Genomic DNA, 21,874 nt, shown 5'->3' with positions numbered 1-21,874 from the left:
TTGGAGCTCCAACAGCTTGTAGGACACCTGAATTTCGCTTGTAAGGCAATTGCCCTGGGTAGGGCCTTTCTGCGGTGTCTCTGTGACGCTATGTCTTCCTTTCGGGCTCCTCATCACCGCATTGTCACCAGGGTAATTCAGGAGGATTTGGAAGTTTAGTCTTCTTTCCCTGATGGATTTAATGGAGTCACCTTTTGGAGGGATGACCTGCTGCTTGAGGCTGAGTTGCAGGTTATGTCAGATGCATCTGGCTTGCTGGGCTTCGGAGTTTATTTCCAAAGACATTGGTGCGCAGGATTGTGGCCCCCTGAATGGCAAGGGACAGATTTGGTTAGGGACTTGACATTTCTGGAATTTTTTCCAATTCTTGTGGCAGTGCATCTATGGGGGGGAGAGTTGTCCAGCCGTGTTGTCCACTTTTGGTGCGACAACCAGGCCGTGGTGCAGGTGGTCAACTCTATGACTTCAAAATCGAGCTGGGCCATGAGGCTTCTACTGGTGCAGCTCATTGATCTCCTTGAAATGCTGCTCTTGGGGAGCAGAGGTCATACGAGGAGCAAACTGGGGGGTCTGCAACAGGAAGAGGAGTTAATAACAATTAATTACCCCATCCTTCCCATCAGCTCAAAATTTAGTCTGGACCTAACGAATAATGCTATTGATTATTCTTTTTACTAAGGCAAGTGTGTAATATTTTTGGAATTATTAATTAGTTTTGCTTTGCAAACAAAAAGCTTACAAGTACCAGCAACACTGGAGGGGAAAAAAACCAAGCAGAAAAAAAATCCAGCAGAAAGAGAAACTGTAATTTGAAAATCCTAGAAAGCAAATATTAGGATAAAGATGAAATGTATTTCAAACCCACTCATATAATTGATTTGAATTATATAATCAACTACTGCATTTATTTTGATTTCTATGGACCATGTGCATGATGCTGCATTCTGTGTATCATGCAACAGAGTTATTGCTCAAAAGGTCTTGCAATCCATCAAAGAATATCTACTCTTGAATGGCTGACTGGCACAAAAACGGTAATCCCCCCCCCATTCTGCCACATCAGGTGACCTATTTCAAGATTTTCTGTGAACAGTATTGACTTGATGTTTAGGCCATGATTTATGTGGTATCCTTGTACAGTGTTGCTAAGCAACGCTTGACAACTCACATTCAAAATGCTGTTCTTTTGACTATGCATTCTGCATTCATGCTAACATATCTGAAGTTGACACAGGTAGATCAAAATTTCATGTGCAAAATTTCATGGCAGAGTTCTGGAGGCATCAATATATTCTGCTTGCTTTGAAAGACAGATTCTCCTGTTATGTACAGAAAAGACCTGTCTTACTGAGCAACTATTCACAACTCTTTGTTTTTTGCCTGTTCGTTTCCTCCCTCTACGCGTGAATCTGAGGTAATATTGTTAGCTGGCCATTATCAGAACACTCCCCTCGCCCCTGCCCAATTTTAGCATTAGCATTGGTCCACTCTTCAGATATATCTGATACACTTTTATTGTGAATATTTTCTTCCCTGTGTTGTAATGCCATTCTTTGAGGTGAGGGCCAAGCTAGAGGTGACGCCTTATACACGTTGGACACGTGTCAGCTTCCCTCAAGTTTTGATGGGAAATGTAGGCATCCTGGTTTTACAGCTTGGCTCTCCATTACAGCTGCAAGACCAGGATGCCTACATTTCCCATCAAAACTTGAGGGAAGCTGACATGTGTCCAACCTGTGTCAGGCGTCACTTGTAGTTTGGCTCTGAGTTACCATTGCTTGTCCTCCCTATTAGTACAGATGTAACTGAAGTATTAGATCCTTTGACTCTGATATGAATATCTTTTCCCATAGGAGTGAATTTTAAACTTTTAAGACAGTGCCATCCCAACAAAGCCAGAGGCACTGGATAGGTGACTGGATTTTCTGCCAACATCAGGAAGGACTGAGGGGAGGCTGGTGTCACTGCCACCAAGCCCGGCCTCCTAGCTGGTAACTCCAGGCAGAGGACCACCATCTGGCAAACACCTGCTTTCATATACACATTGAATAACATACTTTCAATACACTATGAATGTACTTTAACTATCATTGGCAAGTGAATATTCCTATTTCACACAGTAAAATCTATTTGCACAGTGTATTGAAAATGGTGTGTTATGCAGTGTGTGTGTGTGAAAGCAGCCACGGTAATATGTCAAGTAGCAGTGAAGCAGAACCAAAAGCAGTCTGTGATTATTGCATCATAGTTCTGTAGCATTTCTAAACCTGCCACAAAGCAAGGTTGTCACAAAGCAAAGCAACAAGACATAAGAAGTAATATTATTACCAAATTAGCATATGATGCTAACAAAATTGTGAAGTACAGACTTGTTTCTTCGTAAATAAGGGCCTCAAGCCCTGTTATTCATGTAAAACACGCACTCGTCATCTTTTGAAGGAGAAATTGCATGCAGTAATTTCACAGGCTATACCTTATTTGTCTATCAATCTCTCTGGATGATGTCTAGCATATCAGAATCCAAAATTTACATCATATGAGTATACAGCAGTGATAAATGAGGGCCAAGATGCTATATTTTGTTGTTGTTTTATGCTGTCTTCAGACTTTGCCAGCCTATGCTAGTTACTAACACATTAGACACAAATGGAATTGTTAGTGTAATTAAGTGATGTACTGATTTCAGGTTTGAGGGCTCCAATTTGCATGAGAGGGCATGGGTTAAAAGCAAAGTAAAGAGTGCATGAAAATTAACTTTATTAAATGGAACATTCAGCTGTAAGATTTCTGTCTCAAGAAGGCACTCCTTCATAATAACTTCATCTTGTTTTTAAAACTGCATGCGTTTGAAAGACTGAGTTTTTATCAAAAGGCTAAGTTTAGTCTTTTCAAAGATGTGTCATGCCTAATTTTACTTGCCTGCAGTTCTTATGGAACATATACATAAATAAATTCATTTAGGAAAACATCTCCACTGAATATTTTTTTAAAACTCAGTTTGACCATTTTGCCCCTTTACCAGTTTTTATCTGCCATTTATTATCCTTCTTGCAATGTTCAATTATCTAACTTTCTGGTTCAAACGTTATTTCAACTAGTCCTACATTGAACAGTTTATATGAATGGTGCAACTTCAGAGATGTAAGGTTCATGGCTTTAAGGCCATGGGCTATTTTGCCTCAGCTCACATTAATTTAAATGTGGCATGAGGCTTGATTGGTGGGGGTAAATAGAGGGTCCACCAATCAGGGAAGGCAGCAGGAGGCTACTTATTTTGCTGTACCCTCCACTCAGCAGGCTTTTGCCACTGCGATCAAATATGGGATTAGCTGGTCATCAGTCGGGGCTGAATAGGAATTGGGGTCACCTAATTGGTGGTGGTGTGACCCTTTTTTTTTAACCTGCTCCATGATGTCTTTGGTGATGGGTGTTATTTAAATAGACCTGTTTTTTTTTTAAAGGTTGCTCAGGATAGGTAGGCTTAATCAGCAAACACCATGAAGCATTATAGTGATGGGGGCGGGGGTGTCCAGATCCAGAATAGGCTGTCACATGCTGTGCAGCTGGGTGGAGTGGTGAAGGAGCACTTTTGGTGCCAAGCAGCATCTCTTGAACCTGGTAGGTGCCTTGTGGCCCATCAGGAGAGGGAGTGAAGCTGGGCACCTCTCAGCGTAGGAGTGCTGTGCAGGCAAAGATATACACGGTGGATGAAATCACCATTAAAATACCAGCAAGAGGGGAATAGTCCCCAATAAATAACAAAACAGAAGGGAACTGAGTCCAAGGAGACTATCTAAACCAATCCTTTATCACCAATAACAATCTTAATCAAATACCGAAATAGTATTAGCAATTATTCATACAATGTAATGCTTTTATCATGGAGGTATTCAATTATAAATCACCATTCCACAATTATCTGAGGGCAGAACCAATGCTTCACACAAATAATCAGTTACATAGAAAAGTCTATAGTGATCCATCAATTGTTTTTTTGTACTTTACAGGCAACAAACTGTCATGGGCAAGAGATCCCAACTGACAGGAGGTAAAGTTCCTGGAGAGTTGGTAATGAGTGCGCCAGCATTCAAGACATCCTGTTTCGCACTGCTTCTTCACCAGCCTCTTTTGAGAGCAAGTAAGAAATCCATAATAAACATCGATCAATTTCAAAACATTGGAGTCCATTTCATGCAGTTTGGAGTCAGGGTGGATTAGCCCAGCAGGTGCCCAAGGGGATTTCCTAGTGCAGACTGCCTTCAAAATAGTCAGCTTATAGTTGAATAAGTGACGATGCAGATCAGCCATTTAAATATTTAAATAAACAAATTAGGTGACCCCCATGCAATTGTGTCTGTGCAATTGTGCAATTGTGTAATTATTGCTTTATGTCACATTTGGGGAGTGCTCAGGGAAAATGATGCATGGAAGATCATAGATTAGTTTGCATCAGCTCCCAGGATTTGAGTCCAGTGGCACCTTAAATACTAATAAGGTGTTCAAAATCTTGTTGGTCTCTAAGGTGCCACTGAACTCAGATCCTGCTGTTCTTCTGCACACAAAAATGACTACCCATATAAAACCATCAGTTCTCAGTGCTCCAAAACTGGAAATCACCACTCTGATTTGTGAATTTCCAGAAGTTCCTTTTTTTGATGCAGGACTGCTAAAGAGTCTCTATGGCCCCTCACACAAATTTTCTCTCTATCTCTGACACCTCCCAGACATCCAGATACAACTCAAACATCGTATGAAAACTAATGTCTGTGTTTTCCGGGCTGTATAGCCGTGGTCTTGGCATTGTAGTTCCTGACGTTTCACCAGCAGCTGTGACTGGCATCTTCAGAGGTGTAGCACCAAAAGACAGAGATCTCTCAGTGTCACAGTCTGGTTGTTAACTTCAACAACGCAGGCTGCTCTTTAAAAAATTCTGTCCATCATCATTTCCCAAACTCGGTTCAGAATTTTATGAATTTATATCATGTCCCCTCCACACAAATCACTTTATTTTTATACTGATAACTCCTATACTTGGCCTTTCCTTGAAGGGAAAATGTTCCAATTCTTTGATTATTTGGGTTCCCCTTCTTCACATATTTTCCTGCTCTGCAATACTCCTTCTGAATTAGAGCAATCAAAATCACACACACAGTCCAAATGCAGCTATACTATAGATCTGTACAGGAGCATTTATTTACCCAGTCCTTATCATATTGAATTTTAACATTTCTGAAATTTGCTGAGAACTTGTCTTCATTCTTACACATCACTCAGAAATTTCACAAGACATTGATGATTTTGTACTCCTGGAGAGCTTGCTGAGAAATTACTGAATAACAGCATTGTGAGCTGCCTGAGATAAGTGACGCTAAATATGTGTTGCCCCAAATTTGATAATATGCCACTTTGATGTAGTGGTTAAGAGTAGCAGGACTCTAATCTGGAGATCCGGGTTTGATTCCCCACTCCTCTGCTAGAAGCCAGCTGGGTGACCTTGGGTCAGTCACAGCTTCTAGGAACTCTCTCAGCCCCACCCACCTCACAGGGTGTCTTGTTGTGGGGATAATGATAACATACTTTGTAAACCGCTCTGAGTGGGCATTAAGTTGTCCTGACGGGCGGTATATAAATTGAATGTTGGTGTTGTTATGTTTATTCTTTTGACCAGGGCTTAGAGATCAGGGAGCAAAGGGGGTGAACTGCCTTGGGCCCCACAAGCCCATGAATTCCCAACATACAGACCCATACTGCCTAACATCAATGAACAAACAAGGCTGTGTTCAGCCAGCTTTACAATTTTTCCCTCCAAGTCAGTAGCTTTCAGGGTGAAATAGGAAGCCCATTTACCTATGCATTTATAGTTATTGATTAATTTTATCATTAAACATTTCATACTGAACTATCTATATTTCATGTAATTAATTATGGTATGATATCTATTTGAGGTGTGTGTGTGCAGGAGGAGAGTCTTGGGATCATGTTTTACCCCGGGTTCCCTTTCTATGGTGCAGCTTGTGCTACAAAATTAGGCATGGTGCATCTACTATGGTCGAATGGATGGGATAAACTATCTGCATTTAATGTAGGCTGAGTTGGCAGGTGACATGTGGACCGTGTCAGTCACAGTAGAATTGACAATCCTGACCTTGGTAGACCAATGGCCTATCTCAGTATGAGGCAAGCTTCATGCATTCTCATCAAGATAAGAGACTTTCATTAAACAGCTGTCGGAGTTTATGTTTAATATATATATTAAAATAGCCATTCTTTAAACTGTTCTTTTTTTTTCTAAAAAGGAGATATATCAATATAGGAAAATAATTACATCAGAGACATTGCTCGAATTAGATTTTTCATAGCCTGAAAAGAAGCAGAATTTTAATTACACAGAATCTGACCCAGGGCTGGATCGAGGGGGGGCAGGGGGGATAGTCTACCCCTGGTGCTGCCAGGGAGGCAGCGCCAGGTGTAGCTGCCAGCTGCTGGGAGCATGCAGACAGCAGCACAAGTGGCCTCCCAGCCCCCCTGCGCTGCCTTTTGCCTGCCCCGCAGGACAGGGGGTGCATGGCAAGCCGGCCACCCCCTGTCCTGCGGGGCAGACAAATGGCGCTGGTGGCTTACCAGCCCCCCGCCCTGCCTCTGCCAACTCCGTGATGCGCGGGGCACCCAGCTTGCTGTGTGGGCAGCACGCTCCGCCCTGCATGATGACATCATGGAAGTGACATCATCATGCAGCGCCGGGAGTGTGTGTGTGTGTGCTGCGCGTGCGCACGAGGAACTGGGCTTGGGTTGCCCTGAACACCGGCAACCCTAGATATGGCCCTGATCTGACCTGGATAGCCCTGGCAAGCCTGATCTTATCAGATCTCAAAAGATAAGCAGGGTTGGCCTTGGTTAGGAATTGGATGGGAGACCTCCAAAGAAAACCAGGTTTGCAGAGTCAGGCAATGGCAAGCCACTTCTGTTGGTCTTTTGCCTTGAAAAATCGAGCTGGAGTTTGATTCCCCACTCCTCCACTTGAAGCTAGCTGGGTGACCTTGAGTAAGTCACAGCTCTTTCAGAGCTCTCAGCCCTGTCCACCTCAGAGGGTGATTGTTTGTGGGGATAACAATAACATACTTTGTAAACTGCTCTAAGTGGGCATTAAGTTGTCCCAAAGGGTGGTACATAAATCAAATGTTGTTGTTATAAGTCACCTAAGACTTGACTGCACTTTCCACCACCAATTACATGGAAATTAATCTTCTACTAAAAATTGACAACTGATAGTGATAGTTCTTCAGTACAGTAAAACAATGAAGCAATGTAGCTATTACAGTGCAATCCTATGCAGAACTACCCCATTTTAAGCCCACTGATTTTAATGGGTTTAGACTGGAGTAATAGTCTATAAGTTTGCAGTGTAAATATTGAGGCTGGAATTGAAGTTTTACTTTTATAATAAAAGGAAAAATGTGCTATTACTAATACCATATCATCGGGAAAGAACCCTGATAGCATCAAATAATTTCAAATGGAATTGAGAAACCTCCATCAAGAGATAATGAAAACCAGGCGTGTAATCATGTTGCAATTTTACATGCTTTGATCCAAGCCAGTAAAAAGGTCTGTGTTCCATTATCAATCATTTAGTTTGATTAAATGTCCATTTCAGTGTATTTCTCTGTCATTACTAGTTGTTAAAATGATAAATGTTTATACGTGTCATGTAAATTCCATGCTAAAAAAAAGCTGTCATTTGAGTATACCACAAGAGTTGGTATAATAAACCTGATAAAATGGCCTGTTTACACAGTTATGTCATTTTAAAGCATCCTGAACTCTATTTTGGGAGCCAGAATAGTTAGCAAAAAATCTGATTCTTATCAGTTTGTACCTGTGTAGCATTTCCTTTGTTGGAATCCTGTCCATCACATCAAGAGAGGCCAGTCACACCTTTTCAGGAATTGTTGTATTGTATGTTTAGATGCCTCCCCATCATGGAATCTCAGTTTAAATGCTAATCAGCCATCTGGAGGCAGACATCTACTGCTAGGCACTTCTATATGTGCAAGACCAAGGAGCTGAAAAGTATCTAGTGAGAAAGAAATGTGCTCTGCAGTGGAGGGCTGCCTCCACAACAGATGAACAGTAGTAAAGCAGAAGAAGGTATAGGAGCTGAGCTATTCATTAGTTTTCATGGGGTTGTGGATTGACAGTGACACTCTTTGCTCTATCTTGTTGCATTTAGGCTTTAAAAAGAAGTGAGATTGGAATTTAGTATGTCCAATTATTCATTCTTTCTCCTGCCTGGCTCGGACCGTTCCTGAGCCTAAAGTGTGTTTGACGCCCTGTTGGACACCATGTTGGACACTTTGACATGACTTGAACAAGAACTTTTAGAAGTGTTGTTCGAGGACCTGAGGAGTCAGTATGTCCTGGATGGGGTTGCACTCCGCCTGAAAGAGCAGGTTCATAGTTTGGAGATGCTGCTGAATCCAGGCCTACAGTTGGAGGCCCAGATCTCCTCTGTGGCATGTAGTGCCTTCTATCAACTGTGGATGATATACCATCTATGGTTGTTTCTTGCAAAGTGTGATCTGGTCATGTTCTGATTACGTCAAGGTTAGGTTCCTGTATTAAAAATGGTCTGAAAACTTAAGGTTATTGAAAATGCTGCAACCAGGCTACTGTCAAGGGCAGGATATGGGGACTGTATTACCATAGTGCTGAAAGAGCTGCACTGGCCGCCCATTTGTTTCCAGGCACAATTCAAAGTGATAGTTCATACTTTTGAAGAACTAAATGGCTAAAACCACAAACTTCCCACTGAATCCTAGAGTATTATGATGTCATGAAATTTTCCCCTTTATTCCCCCCACCAGCCAAATAAGCAACAGAAGCAGCACAATGGGAAACCCCAGATAGTCAAGCTAAGCAACCATACAAGTCCGGGAATACATATATATTTTTAGAAGCAATAAATAGGTATAAAAAAAAATTATATTTGTGCAAAATACCAAGTGCAAAGTGCAAGTGAATATTCAATAAATATGAAAGTTATAAATACAAACAATTAAATAAATCTGTTCGTTTGAAAACTCCACTGTATATGGCTTGTGGAAGAACATAAGAGAACTGTGTCCTTGGTGATTATCCAAGTAATTCGTGCCCTGGATGAAGTACAAGATACGAAATGGGAATGTTTAATATGCACGCATAAGCCCGTCGGCACGCCCACTTTTATCCACCTTTGGATTGGAAGTCACCTTAATGTTCTCCATTCTCATGCCTGTGGAACTCATTGAGACATGAACTGATGAGAAATGAATACAGGACTCGGACAGACTTTAGATGAATAGATTTATTTAATTGTTTATATTTATAACTTTCATATTTATTGAATATTCACTTGCACTTTGCACTTGGTATTTTGCACAAATATAAAAATTTTTTATACCTATTTATTGCTTCTAAAAAATATATGTATTCCCGGACTTGTATGGTTGCTTAAATAAGCAACAGAAGGCAGTGTGTGTGTGTGTGGGGGGGGGGGGGGTTGCTGACAGGAAGTTTCCCACTATAGCAACAATAACACTCTTATAAGGCATGGACTTAGATGGGGGAGACCTGGTAACCCTAGGCTAGTAAGACAGATATATCCTTTACTATTACTTTGCAGAATAAATAAAAAATGTAAACAAACCATATATTTTCTAAGGTGATGTTTTATATAGAGAGTTTTACTCTGCATTTTAAAAAAAATTGTTATTTATAGTCCCCCTGTCTCACTGAGACTCAATGCAGATTGCATAGTATAAGTAAATACAAACATAGGCTGGCACATTCAGTAAACAATACAATAGGGTAAGATAGTATAAATATGAAAACAAGCAGAAGTTTTAATGCACTGATAAACCTAAACATAACAAATCAATATTAGAGTGTTACAAAGGCTTAGTGAGTAGAACATCATGAGCCACCAGGAAATGTTCCCAGTTCCACTGAACCACAAAACAACACCCACACTTATTCTTTCCTCCCTAAAATATAGTTGCAAGAATTCTTGTCCAAACTGAAAGGAGGTGCAGGAAATAAAAACAGCAAGAGAAGAAGTCCTGTTAGCCAAAGCCCGATCAAGCCCAAACATCTGGCCCATGCACAAGCTCATTGACTACTTCAAAGGCCTCCTAATCTCTGCATGGTCAATGGATTCCCCATTCCTCCACTTGAAGCCAGCTGGGTGACCTTGGGTCAGTCACAGCTCTCTGGAGCTCTCTCAGCCCACCCACCTCACAGGGGGATTGTTGTGGGAATAATAATAACATACTTTGTAAACTGCTCTGAGTGGGCATTAAGTTGTCCTGAAGGGTGGCATATAAATTGAATGTTGTTATTATTATTTATTATTCTAGAAATCTATTGATGAGGCTTGCCCATCTTTTCTTACTTCTCCCTGGGGCTCCCCCCACCCCCAAGAAGAGCCTTCCTTGCCCCAAAACATTTTTAAAAAGAAAAAACTGCATATTAGTATTTGTAGGAAGGGATTTGTCTGCTTTATTCTGTAAAGACAGTATAATACTGAGATTGATGAAGGAGCAGGCTGTCAGACCCAACTGTGATGTATACAGGAGGGGTGTGCAGTGAACCATTCACCCTAATAATCCTGCCTCCGTTGTATTGCAGGTTGCAGTAGGAGGAGAAAATAGAAAGATATAAAGTAAGTATAATTCATTCACCATATGAGACATCCAGTCATTCAATCAAAATGCCTTTTTCTACTGCTCCAGATTTCAATAGTTCTGCAGTCTTAAAAACACTTTCATGGGATTAAGTCCCACTGAATAAAACAGGACATACCTTTGAGTAGACCTGCTGTTTGTTTAGTTTAGTTTAGTGCATTACATTTATATCCCACCCTCCCCGCAAATAGGCTCAGGGCACGTCACAGCAACATTTGAATATAAAGGTTAAAACACCAATGAACGTACAAGAACAAACCACTAAATAAAGGCATCAATACTCACTTAAAGGCTGTAACAGAGCCATAAGATGCGGACATAAGACAAGAACCATAAGATGCAGAGTATGGGCAGTCAGGGGTGGGGGACAATTAACAAAGCCTCAGCCATAAGCCCGGCAGAACATCTCCCTTTTAAAGGCCCTGCAGAACTGTGACAAATCGTGCAGGCCTCAGGTCTCCACTGGGAGGGAGTTCCACCAGGCTGGTGCCAGGGCCGAGAATTCAACTGGAAGCTAATGCAGCTGGCATACCATAGGGCAGATGTGTCCCTGTAAGGACACATGCCTCTGCTTTCTGGACCAGTTGCAGTTTTCAGATCAGGTCCAAGGGTAGCCCTGCACAGAGCAAGTTGCAGTAGGCCAACCTGGAGGTACCATTGCATGGATCAATGGATCACCGTAGTTAAGTCATGGGAGGAGAGATAGGGAGTCAGCAATGGGGACTAATGTGTAAAGGTCCGATTGTCTTTGTATACACACATTACTAAGAAAGTCTGTTCAATTGGGCTTACTCAGAATGAAATGTATAAGTAAAATAACTTATTACAAGACTTGCAATGCCAACGTAAGCAGAGCTACACTCTTTTAAGTCCATGGTTTATAGGACTTGCATTGCAAGTGTCTGGAACATGCCTGAAGAAAGGGCTGATAGTTAATAGGCACAACTGTGTTTATCCTTGAAATGGTAAGTCCAAGATGTTTGGTTAGTGGAGTCTAAATATCCATAATTTGAACAATAATAAATACTATACCTGACTTATCACCTTGGTAATCTCATTTTTACTCTACTTTTGTTCATTTACATGAAAAGAAGTTTTAGTTCAATATGCACATGACAGGATTTGTGATGTGAAATCTAACTTTAACATTTGTGTTACATTCATGTATCAATTTAAATTGAGTTATATTAAGAAACAATATAATAATTACTTTTTAATCGAAATACTTTAATGCATTAGTGCATGAGAGAGTATATAATAGGACTACTGTTAGTTTAAAAAGAACTTCAGTGAATGAAATGGATTTTTAAATGCATATAAGCAACGGATTCTATCCAAAATTCAAAGGTGGTTATTTCCTGTTCTGAAATGTACATGACAAGAATGCTTCAAAATATTGTTCCTCTTTAATTACTATCTCTGCTTCAATATATCATTTTCTGGAGGGTATCATAGTGACTTTGATCATACTGACAACTCTTTAGACATGCATTGTGTTTTTAATTTACTTTTAAATACGTACCCTACATTTGACAGCATCCCAACAGTTGTAACAATAAAGAAAAATTACAAATATTCACAAATGGAATCACTAAAGTAGTAAAGCAAAAAAAAGGTGGTAATATGTAACAGTTCAAAATATATTTATTATTTCCATTTCATCTGGGTATTTCTCCTTCTTTTGATGTTATCCCTTTAATCTAAAGCTTTCTTCTGCTATTTCATGAATTATTTCTTTTAAGATATTCATGTCAAGATGTAAAAAATAGCCCTTTCATGTCCACTGTTTTCTTGAAGTCACCTCTGGTTCTATGACGATGTTACAAACTAAAATTGATGGCCTACCTTCTCTGCAGTCAACAGATGCCCACCTTTTTTGGCGAGAGGTCGCCTCTCCCGCAGAGGGAGGTACAAAACATAGTTTTTAATTTATCTTCCAGATGCTTATCTGATGTTGAACTTCGTGTGCTGAATAAAGGCTTAGGCTATGTACCTTCCCCTAGATATAATGCCCTCAATACCAGAATTGACCTGTTCAAACTCTTTAGATAATTAAAATTTAAAAAGTTTTTTTGGACATACTCCTATGACCTCTGTTCACAATAAATTGAGACATCAGTCTACTTTTACACCTAATGTTTCGGACATCCAAATAGAAACCTTTGAGAAACTGGTGCTCAAAGAGGTTGGGCTTTTAGAAAATAAATCACGGGTAAAATGGCACAATATGACTAAAGAGGAAAAGGGTGCTTTAGAAGACCTACAGAATGATAGGAGTGTGGTCATCAAACCTGCTGATAAAGGGGGTGGAATAGTTCTGATGGATTGAACAGATTACAGAAATGAGGTGTTGTGCCAGCTGTCCGACAGGGACTATCATTGCCCTATCGATTATGATCCAACACTGGAAATCAAAAGGATAATAAAGATAGTAATTGACAATGCACTGGGTAGCAACTTTATTCACCAATCTTTACATCGGGACCTATTTAATTTGGATCCGCGGGTTCCCGTTTTCTGTTGTCTGCCCAAGATCCATAAAAATATACATCCACCCCCAGGAAGACCTATTGTTTCAGCGTCAAATTCGATATTAGAACCTTTGGCCATTTACCTTGATGGTATATTGGAACCCTTTGTGATGAAGGTTAAGTCTTTTATAAAAGATACAACAGATTTTATTAACCTCATTGAAAATATGGATGTGCCACGGGGATCTTACATGCTCACCCTGGATGTACAATCCTTGTATACCTCTATTCCCCACCAGGACGCCAGATTAGTCATAGAGGATGTGCTGAATCAGAGACCACACAAGTTTCCTCCGACTAGCTTCCTGATGGACCTTTTAGATCTGGTCATGGAACGAAACTACTTTAGATTCAAATCCAATTTTTTCTATCAAGTGAAGGGAGTTGCCATGGGTTGTTCGGCGGCTCCCAGCATTGCTATTTTATACATGGCAAAATTTGAGGAGAAGTTTATCTATAATGCAGAAGCTAACCCTTTTTATAATCAGATTGTGTGTCTAAAGAGGTACATTGATGACATTTTTTCCATTTTAAAGAGCCTGACTATGGCAGAGGGCTTTATGGAATGGCTTAACAACCTTGATCCGAACATCCATTTTACCCATCAGGGTAGCTCACAGTACGTTACCTTTTTGGATGTGGTCGTTTTAAAACAAACGGCCACGTCTCTCAGAGTGAGACTGTATCATAAACCTACTGACAGGGCAGCTTATTTGGATTACACCTCGTTCCATCGCCCTGTTTTAAAGAAAAAATATCCCTGTAGGTCAATTTTCACGAATAAAAAGAAATGCCACCCTTCACCAGGACTATTGTAGGGAGGTTAACAGAATGAGTGCAGCTTTCAGGGCACGTGGATACCCCAATTGGATGATTGAACGCGCTCAAAAGAAATTGGATCTGACCCCCCTCTCTCAGCTATTATCCTATAAGAGACATAACAGCCTCCCAAATAGGATCACATGGGCTATAGACTATTCCCCACTTTCAGGAGCAATTACAGGCATTATAAAAAAAATTGGCACATTTTATTAGATGTGCCGGGGTGTGACTATCCACCTCAAATTGGCTACCATCGCATTAGGAACCTGAAAGATTTTTTAGTACACTCTGACTTTAAGGAGCCAGAGAACACATCTACTTTGCCACGGGGTCACTTCCCCTGTGGTTAGGGGTGTGCAATTCGGGTATATGATACCCGAAAAAAACCCCAAACAACCTGTTTCGGGTTGTTTCGGGTTTTCCCGAAACGTTTCAGAAAACCCGAAATGTTTCGGGTAATCCGAAACAGTGATTTCCGAAACGTTTCGGGTTGTTTCGGGTTGTTTCGGGTTTTTCAATGGGAAAATGCCTCCGTCTTCCCGGACGCCTGGGGGAGGCATTTTCCAACTGAATCAAGCCATAATTGGTGGGGACCTTCCTCTAACTCCTCTCTAACAACCCCCCAAGTTTCAGACCGAACCGGGTCCCCCTATCCTCACCTAAGAAAGGGAAAAGTGAGCATCTTTTTAGCTTGCTGCTGCTAATCTTCTTCATTATTTCTTATGGGGGAAAAATGAAGAGGCAGGCTTGTCTTGCCAGGGGTGGCAATTTGCATGCAAAATGCCCCCCAACCCTCAGGGGCCCTTCTCCCACCTTTCCTCCCACCCCCCACCAAGGCTCAGCCTGCTCCCACTTGGGGGGGCATTTCATGGCTTCCCCAAGTAGGTGCTCTTTTCTCTACTACTTACAGCTGGGGGAGGCTTGTCTTGCCAGGGGTGGCATTTTGCATGCAAAATGCCCCCTAACCCTCAGGGGCCCTTCTCCTACCTCTACTCCCACCCCCCACCAAGGCTCACCCAGCTCCCACTTGGGGGGGGCATTTCATGGCCTCCCCAAGTAGGTGCTCTCAGCCCCCAAAGTCCACCCCCTACAGCCCCACACAAACCCAATTCCCCCCCAGCTGCCACACACAGACCCAAATCCCCACATTAGCCCCTCACAGACCCAAATCCACCCCCAGCAGCCCCACACCCATAACCCCAGGAACAGGCTGGCAAAGGCCAGCCCTCTCCCTTTGTTCCCTATGCTGGGAACTTCTAAACTCTCTTTCCCTGGGCAATTCTGCACAGCCCAGGGGTGCCACAATGGTGGGCACACTTCTGAGTGCCAGCTGGTCCCTGTGAAAGAGCACCTGAACCACAGACACCCTCCCTCAAATTCCCCCACCACCTACAGAGATGGCTGGCCAGCCAGCCCCATTGTTCCCTATGATGGGAACCAACCACACAACAAAGAATAAAACACGAACAACACAAAATAAAGTTTTTAAAAAATTATTTTCTCCCTTTCAAAGTACAAGTAGGCAAAGCATTATGACACATTACACCAGCAGTCCCCCACACAGAAAAATTAACACAACTCACTTAACATCAGAGAATCACAAAAACACATTTCCTGTCAAAAACACTTTATTTCTTGAACAGCTTTAGGTTACACAGCAGCGGGGGCACACCAAAGGACATTCCAGCATTCCACCTCACAAAAATAACACAACTGACTTCACATCAGAGAATCACAAAAACACAATTCCTGTCAAAAACACTTTATTTCTTGAACAGCTTTAGGTTACACAGCAGGGGGGCACACCAAAGGGCATGGCAGCAGTATCTTACACAAAAATAACACAACTCACTTCACATTAAAGAATCACCCCAAAAAAATTGCTGTCAAAAGCACTTTATTTCTTTAACTGCTTTAGGTTACACGGTAGGAAGGCACAACAGGGCGTGAAAGCAGTGTACTACACAAAAATAACACAACTCACTTCACATCAGAGAATCACAAAAACACAATTGCTGTCAAAAACGGTGAAGTGGGTTGTGTGTGGCAGCTTGGGGGGAATTGGGTTTGTGTGGGGCTGTAGGGGGTGGACTTTGGGGGCTTAGAGCACCTACTTGGGGAGGCCATGAAATGCCCCCCCAAGTGGGAGCAGGCTGAGCCTTGGTGGGGGGTGGGAGGAAGGTTGGGAGAAGGGCCCCAGAGGGTTGGGGGGCATTTTGCATGCAAAATGCCACCCCTGGCAAAGGAAGCCTGCCTCTTCATTTTTTCCCCATAGGAAATAATGAAGAAGAAGATGAGCAGCAGCAAGCTAACAATATGCTCACCCTTCCCTTTCTTATGCGAGGATAGGGGGACCTGGTTTGCGGGGCCATAACATGGCCCCCCAAAGTCCAATCGGTCTGAAACTTGGGGGGTTGTGAGAGAGCAGTTAGAGGAAGGTTCCCACCAATTTTAGGTTGATTCAGTGGGAAAATGCCTCCCCCAGGCATCTGGGAAGATGGAGGCATTTTCCCATTGAAAAAACCCGAAAGAAACCCGAAACAACCCGAAACAAACCCGAAACGCTAAACCTGAAACGGCTGTTTCTGAAACAGATTCTTGTTTCGGGTAAACCCGAAAGAAGAAACACGAAATGGTGTGCCTTTGCACACCCCTACCTGTGGTCATTGTAGCGTGTGCAGTTTGAGTGTTGACCTTAAATTCATCACACACCCGACCACTGGTTTGCCCTTGTTTTCTAAGCATTCCTCTGCTTGCAGCACTCCGAATGTTATATATCTCCTCCAATGTAACTGTGCCTTACTTTACATGGGATGTACCTCTCGACCAGTTCGCCAACGAATTCAGGAACATGCTTCCAGAATTAGAACTCAGACCTTAGATACTCCTCTTTACCAACACTTTCAGAAGCACCATTCTATTGATAAGAATTTTAGGTTCTCAGTTTTGGAAACCTTACAGAGACCTGGCCATGCCAATCAGTTTCTTTTACAAGCCGAGGCCAGATGGATTTTTCGGCTCCAGACTATCATCCCTCATGGCCTTAATAATGAAGTAGAGTTTTCAGCCTTTTTATAATTTTAGAATCTCAATTTATCCTTCCATGACTCATTTGAAAAATATCACAAGTATTAATATATTTCTTTACTTTTGCTTCTCTCCCTTCCACCCCCCCTTTTTATCCTTTTTGCTCTTTTGAAACCCATATGGGTAGTAAATTACACTTTACTTTTTACCAACAGGTCACATTACTATTAAACCCATGGAACGCATACACCCTAAAATAGGATTTTAAATGGAGTTCATAGGTCGTTTGATTATTTAAAATCTATTCAATCTTTTAAAATTTATTTGTAATATATATACAGAGCAACCTTTTAAAAAATGTACCTCCTTTTTAAAAAATTAAAAAAAGATGTTATAAATAATAAAATTGTAAAAATGTATTTATGTATTGATGATTTGTATCTATGTACCTGTGAAATGTATTTAATAATTCAATGTGTGTGTTTTGATGAAATGGGTACGTGCAATAACTAATTAATCCCTGTTGGTTACAGGTTTAAGTATTGGGTGTATATTACTTTAAGCACTTGGAGCCTGTCTGCTAATTACTGTATATAGTCTTGGAAGGGTGTTTCCTTATCACCCTTGAACTGAAATACCACTGCGGAAAAACGGACCTCTGAATTTTTTGGCTTTTGACTGTGAGCAATATTGTAAGTAACGTTGCAATAATTGGGGTAGAGTGACTGTTTGGTGGTCCAAAATAGATAGTTTACATGCTTGTGATTACTAACTTTGTAGAGACTATGGCCTGATGAAAGATAACATTATCTGAAACGAGCGAAGAGAGATAAGGCCGGCTTGGCTCATTGCCTCTCTATCAGCCTTGCCTTCCACCCTCCTCCGGTGTTTGTGGCATTTTCCTCCGTCGATTATCTTCGACGAAAATTGAGCTGACTCACCAGCAGCCCAGAGCTTCACAACAATTCCTTTACACCTGCAGAAGAATTACTGGGACTTTTCCCTTTTCCTCTCAGATAATCTGTTGCATAGCTCCTCTTCCTAGATGGAGTTTGCCTAATGTCTTCACTATTGTATTTATGACTTTTCCTTAAACAGTGATATTTATTGATATACGTTGCATTATACCCCTTTGATTGTGCGTGTTGTGACCTTTTCACGCTGCTTTTTGTTGAATCCAATAATATTTACATTGTGTCCCAATTGTAGCACTCTTCCTTGTATTGTTGGTTGGTTCCATTGTGTGAGGAAGTGGGTCCCCCTTTTTTTTGGTTAAAGTTGTTTGGCAAACAGGTTTTTTTCACAAGAAAAATTAATAAGTTTGTGGGTTTAATGCCTTAGATGATGTTGAGAACCTGTGTTGTGTAGTGGTTAGTGTTGGACTAAGTTCTGAGAGACCTAAGTTGGAACCCTTTCACTTCCATGGAAGCTTGCTGGGGGATCTTGGGTAGAGATGGGCACGAACCTAAATACGACTCCAAAAAACCCACAAAACAAGCCGGTTTGGGGTTCGCGAACCGGGCTTCATGGAAGCTCCTTTCCATGCTGGTTTGTTGGGTTGTATTTACAGGGGCAGTTTAAGCTGCCCCTTTAAGGGCCCTGCAACAGCAGGTCCCTTTAAACTGCCCAAGCCCCAGCCCCCCTTCGCCCCCACCCTCCAGCCCCAGCCCCAGCCCCACACTTACCTTATCCGGCAGTGCAGCATCCTTTCTCTCCTCCCAGGAGGAGTGGGAAGGTCATTTTTGGCCTCTTCTGCTGCACTGGGGGACTGCAGGGCAACAGAAGGGGCTGAAAACGGCTTTCATGCCCTTCAAATGGCTGCTGTGGCTGCCATTTGAGGGGCAGGGAAGCCAAAAACGGCCTCTGGTTCGTAACTGATCCAGTTCCGTAGTTCGTGGTTCATTTTTGTTGTTGTTGTTGTTGTTCCATGCCCATTTCTAATCTTGGGACAGTCACACACTCTCCACCTAACCTTACTTCACAGAGTTGTTGGAAGTATAAAATTGAGGAGAGGAAAAAGATGTAAATTGCTTTGGGTTAGTATTAAGGAGAAAGCTGGGGTATAAATGAAGGTTTTTTTTTAAAAAAAATCTCATTTCATTTTAAATCAGGTTATTTTGAAATTATAAGGTAATTATAGTTGAAACTTTAAAAAAAGTAATCTATTTTTAATTTTTAAAAAACCTTTTTTAACTTCCATGGTGTTAGGAAATCAAATGTTCTTTGCCATAAAGACTACAAAATTCACATTTCCAATACAAATTACTTACTTTATCACATTCAATGCTGGAAATAATCACAATCAGAGCTATTTGATAAAGCATAATGGGTCAAGTTCATAAGGTTCTGTGCCGTAGTTGGAGCTGACTTTTGAGCATTTAGACAGTCACATTTGTAAGTACCCTCTGGATACTTCACAAGGATTTTGCACAGCCATTGAAGAATCTATGGTAAGATAAAAAGAGATTCTGATTGGCACAGCATGGAGCTGCTGAACAATTCTTGCATTGATTCTGTGGCAAAGATATGCTCCTTTAAGAATTTTTGAACTGATTTGATAAGAGTCATGAACTTGAGGGGAAAATCAAGCCAGTTTAAACTCCAAGGGAAACCAAAGCCCTGTAATGAGGGCTATATGGTCAATGTTAAATGATACTTACTAGAAATTAACTCATAACAATACAGAGATTTAAATAATCTTGTCTGAAGGCACACATAGACGTTGGAAAACAATCCCAACAGGATTGTTGTAAATTATTTTTATTAGGTTTTTGTAATGGGGAAGGGAATTACAAAAAGAAAAAAAATATTTCAGTAACAGATCCGTGTACAAGACCTTCATTGTGTAGTCAATGCTTAAAAAAAAAAAGAAATCCCCCCCAGTATAACCATCAATCCATAAATTAAGAAAGCCACTGCATAACCCAGCTATCGCCCCTTATACCTTCAACCTTCCCTTTTAATCTCTCTAATCATTATTTAATTGCTTTGCTTTTTTATCCAATTTATTTCTTAGCTCATTTCTTACATTTTTTTCTTTTATATATGTTATCCGAGGCCCGGCGCACTGGCCTCGGACTCCCGATGCCCCCACCCCTCCGACGATCCCCGGCCCGCTTACCTGGAGGTGGGGGCCGGGGGCAGGCCTCCGCCAGCAGCCACGGGCCCCGGCGGCGGTGCCTCCGCAGCTCCGCCACCCGCTGCCACGCCGCGGATGGAGGCCCCGAGCGGGCGCAGCATCAGCCATGCCGAGAAACAGCAGCGGGCCCGGCTGGTGGCCCAGCTGCAACGGCGAGGCTTGGGCGAGGGAGGAGGCCACGGCTGGAGAGGCAAGGCCGCGCCGGGCCGCCAGACGCCGGCGCAGGCACGCCTGGCTGGCCAGGATGGCAGCTGGAGGTGGTGGGGTGAGGAGAGGGACAGGCCCGCCCGGGATTGGAGGATGGCCCGGGGAAGGGCCGGACCACCCAGCCAGGGGCTGGGCCCACTGCCCGTCACGGGGGAGGAGGGTGGAAAGCAGAGGGGATTGGGGGAGATCAGGGCAACCCTGCAAGCAACCCACCAATGGGCTAGAGGGAGGTGGGCCCAGTGGGCGGGGCCACACCTGGCCCAGGTGTTGGGCTTGATGCTGGGCAGGGGTACCTGGGGGAGAGGGTGGAGCTGAAGCGGGGAGGGGATTTAAGGAGGCTCTGGAGGCAGGCCAGGGAGGAAGTGTAAGAGAAGGCGTCGGTGTTGCCACCCGGCCCGTGGGTGCGCACAGCGCTGACGCTGGCCAGACTGCCCTAAAGGCTAAGGTGCAGCTGGCCAGGGTGGAGCCACGTTCTGACCGGATTGCCGGTTCAGACAAGGGCCACCCAAGTCTGAGGCCGCCCAAGAAGGAGCCTCTGCCGCTGTGGGGGACCCGCCTGACCACTCCAGGCCACCAGCACGGACCTGCCGGGGCCGCCCCGCCTAGACCCGCTGCCGCCGCCAGGGGGTGCCTCCCCGCTTGACATATGTTATGTATACTTCATCTTAAGTCACATTTCCAATCCCTTAAATTTTAGCCAAGGGTGTTAATCCCTTAATCATTCCAGGAACTGAATATAAGAAAAGGACAGAGGATATGAGTGGAAAGATAAATGACCATTACTATATATCAATATAAAAAGACATTTTTGTACCAGTCTTCCCTCAATCTTTCATCCGTTTGATCCAAGCCATCTAAAATTATATATTTGGATTTTCATTGTAATGAGGCTGGAAAGACCAGCTAAGTATGTAAAAGACTTTGGCTTAAACACTAATTTATGCTCTAGGGAGAGTATCTAAGAAATAGAAATAATCAAAGAAGACTCCAAAGACCCAGTTGTCACATTATCTCTAGTCCTTTAACAGTGAATATACAATATCTAACATGTTATAAAACATCTAAACTTCCAATAAGTCACACACACACACACACACACACACACAGCAACGACCTTTATTGGCATAAATAATCCAATAAATCTATGTTAAACATCATTAAGCATAGAGAGGCAACAAGCCCTGGGTCATAATCTAAATTTCGTTATGTTTCTCCTTCTTTCTCTCTTTCAAAAAATAATAGTAAAGACAGAAGGCTCCAAAGACCCATCAATCCCCCACTCTCTAATCCCTTCAGAGCACATAAACAGTATAACAAGTTAGAAAGAAAAATACACATAGGACATAGTATTAAGCTTGTACTATTGGATCATAATCTGAGTTTCATTCTCGTTTTCTTCTTCTTAATTCCTCTAACGTGATAGAACA

The sequence above is a fragment of the Eublepharis macularius genome, chromosome 4 (genome assembly GCF_028583425.1).
Source record: "Eublepharis macularius isolate TG4126 chromosome 4, MPM_Emac_v1.0, whole genome shotgun sequence".
NCBI lineage: Eukaryota > Metazoa > Chordata > Lepidosauria > Squamata > Eublepharidae > Eublepharis > Eublepharis macularius.
This window is presented reverse-complemented; position numbering follows the sequence as displayed.